Raw genomic sequence first — 3,903 nt, forward strand, 5'->3', positions numbered from 1 at the left:
GAAATATGTGTGCTCAGAGTGTCATAGTTGGGCTATGAAGTACATCATCATGGTCTCTCCATTTATGAAGTACATTTTAATTTCTGGTTCTAAGGGGAAGAAAATAAATACATGATGATACAATTTTGCATGTGCTTCAGTATTTAATTTGATTTGAAAATTAGATAGTAGAATATACTGTATTTTTTAAAGTCTTATTGCCTCCACTTAACTCATACAATTTAGGCATAAGAGTCATTTAGTCTCTGCATAATTTTTAATTAGCTCAACTTTCTCTAATTATTACATTAGCTGAAGTTCTTAAAGCCTTCCTGCTCCTTATCTCAGAAGGGTAGAGTATAACAAGGGTGAAGGACCCTTAGAGGACTAAGGAGATAGTAATTTATAATTAATATGACAAGCTGACATTTCACTTATGATGAAATCATTTTTGAAAAAAGGATAAGTCACATTTTAAAAAATACATGTATTAGTAAGTACAATTTTTAAAATTGCAATGAATACAATTAAATTGTGTATGTTCTCAAATTCTTTAGCCTTAGGAGAAGGATACTCCTCCTTTAGTATTCAACTGAAGCCCCCAAGTCTCTACCCTGTATAATCAGGCTAGGAGTCCAATGATCTCTCTAAGTGCTGTATTTCATGAAGTATGAGGAGCATAACTGTTCACACTTTAAGATCACTGAAGTAGGATGTTTCCTGCTGTCAATGAAATCTTGCAGTCTTTGTCAGCCAGACAACAGTTACGAAATAGTATCAATGTCAAGACATGTGTGACTTTATAGATATCCCTGGTGGCAAAACTGGCTAATGTACATTTCAACATTCTGAACATTTGAATGTAAGGACAATCTGAGGAAGAAATAGGATATCTATTTGTTGTACAGAACCCTCATTAATTCCACAGCAAGATTATAAAAAGTATCAGCTTCAAAATTAGCATCACTGGCTTGGAAAAAATATCCTAGAATCAATAGTATACTTAAGTAGAAAGTTAAAATGTAAGTTATAAGAAAAATTGTATGATAACTTAATTGGCAGTATTTTTTTTCTTTGTAGTATGTAAAATAACAGTGCACCTTAAAATAACGCCATCTTAGAGTCAAAGAATACCATAATTCTAGAAATTTTCAGGTAGTCATTATATGCTCTACCATTTATATTGACTCTGGCTTTTTGATGATACCTGCCTTCACACACCTAACAGGGCCACTTCTTGCACCTCTTATAATGGCAGTTTGCCTTACGGGAGCCACAAAGCCGAGTATCTATCAAGCTATGGCATCAAAAATTCTTCACTGTAGTCTTTGGATGTGAGGGAAAAAAACAAATAACATAATGCCACACAGCAAATTTTAACCTGAAATATCTGGTAGCATACTTTTCCTTGATTCTCCATAGAGATGTCCTTTCTAGATTTCTCCTTGTTCTTGCTTCTCTCTATCATTGCAAGAAACAACTTGCCTAGCTAAGAAGGAAATGCCTTAGCCAATACTGAAACCACACTGGTGTCTAAAAATTTGCTGAGTTCTCTCCCATTTAAAAATAATGGTGGTCTTTCACATTATTATAGAAAGTAGCTAATTTTCTTATTGACTCAAATTCCTTCCCTATAGAATAGCATTTTTGCTTTACTATTTCATAGCTAAAGAGCCTATTAAAATGTCTCTTTGCAAGATGTCTGCATGCTTTCCAAAACCAAAGAACAGTATATTCTTAAAGATAAATTCTTTTTCTATTGCTAAAACAGACAACAACAAAAAAACATGAGGCAGCTTGTTAAAATATCAGCTTGTTTATGACATATAAAAAATTTGCTGGAAGAAAATATAACAACACCAAAAAAAAGCCCACTAAGATTTCAGAGACCATCTTGATGATTTGAACTTTGATGCTATTAATATATTTGTGACAGTGAAAGTGAAAGTCACTCAGTCGTGTCCGACTCATTGCGACCCCATGGACTATACAGGCCATGGAATTCTCCAGGCCAGAATACTGGAGTGGGCAGCCTTTCCCTTCTCTAGGGGATCTTCCCAACCCAAGGATCAAACCCACGTTTCCCGCATTGCAGGTGGATTCTTTACCAGCTGAGCCACAAGGGAAGCCCAATATATTTGTACTAAAAGCTTAATAACACAAATGATGGGTTTTAATAGACACTGATATCCTCTGAATATATGAATATCAGATACTCACTAGTGAGTGAGACAGATTTACAAGCAGGAATTGGTGAGACTCGAGTACAGATTCTACTTCCAAAGTCTCCAGAATGGAATACACTAAAGATAGGCAAAGTTACCAATAACTCAACGTGATCTATAAATCCTGCAAATAAAAAACAAAATATGGGTTACAAAGTAGAGCGGTAGTTTTCAAATTTCAGAGTGTTAAACTTTAGAGACATAAGCTTCACCCAAGGAGCTTGTTCAAAACTACAAACTCCCAGCCTCTAATTATTCTGAGTTAGTAAGTCTTTGAGAAGTCTAGAAATTTACATTTTGTTACAAAAATATCAGGCTATTCTGAAGCAATAGTTTAAGGCATCATATTAAGGAAGGAAAAAAACTGCTATAATGTCTATATCTCAAATAGGAAAAAAAAAGACAAAAAACCCAAACACATGTTACAATAATATGGCCAAATGGTCTGGATCATTTGCTTGGATATCTGGATACATAGTCCAACAATTAGCAGATTTATGATAAAAATAATTTACAACACTTTTAAGCATCTAATGGATAAATTAGTCCTTCATATTTAATGATCTTCAGAGAGAAAAAAGTCTTAGTATGATAATTTAATTACATTACTTCAAAAAATGTCAGTTATTTAAAATATGCATACACAGAACATCACAGTCCTGATCTTGCACACTGTATTGGTGTTCAGTGGAAAGCAAATTTCAATAATTATCATCATTATACATTAGCTCCCTCATGCAAACACATGCCCCACATAAAAGAATCAGAGTCACAGGCAAATTCAAGTTTCTGAGTGACTTTCTCTAGCAGCCCTTGTGATCATCACCCTCCTCTGTACAACCCTTTGGTACGACTTCTGTGGAGTTTACAATTACCCTGCTTTTTCAGTTGGAACTGACCGATTCACCTTAAGGCCAGGAATCTCAAAGCATTTTACCTATGGACCTTAAGACATGTGCCCCAGGTCCTATTCTCTGTCCGCACTCTGCTTTGACCTCCCCATGTAGCCCCTTAAAACATATTATGTACTTCCTCCAGGACCCATGAGTAATAAATTGCTCTATTTGAATTTCTTTTATGATCTGTCATTGAACCTCTCCTCACCATATGGCACCTTGTGCTCCATTTAACAAGTGTTAATTGAACAAAGCCAGAACACAAGACAAAGGTTTTTACATTTTAGGAATCTTTCTGAATATAATCTTGAATAAATACAAGTTTACCTTAATCTATTCCACTACATGCCTTTTTTACTGTAATCACTAAACTTCATCACTCTAAGTGTCATTAGTTTTTCCTTAACACATGACTTGAAGACCATGATCTCTGTTTGATACTAGAAATGTTACATAATTAGGAGTTAAACCAACTGAAAGTATACTGCTCTTGTCAATTAATATCTTACCTTTTCTCCAAATTTTTATTTAATAATATTACTTTGGATAAGAATCAAAGGTAGGCTGCATGACCTTTTAAATTTCCTTCCAACCTAATGATTCATGAATATATTACAATGCAGTAGAAAGTAAATAACTCTATCCTTAAAACACAAATAAATAAATGAAATAAATACTTTCTCCTTTTTATATTTAGGTTCAATTCATGTTTGCTCCATTGCTCCCAAATTCCTTGGGGTTATTGCAAGGTTGTAAGAGGAAACTTGCTGATGGGTACACAATAAAATTATACAGTAGCCAAC

Source organism: Bubalus bubalis, chromosome 8 (genome assembly GCF_019923935.1).
Source record: "Bubalus bubalis isolate 160015118507 breed Murrah chromosome 8, NDDB_SH_1, whole genome shotgun sequence".
In the NCBI taxonomy this organism is placed as follows: Eukaryota; Metazoa; Chordata; class Mammalia; order Artiodactyla; family Bovidae; genus Bubalus; species Bubalus bubalis.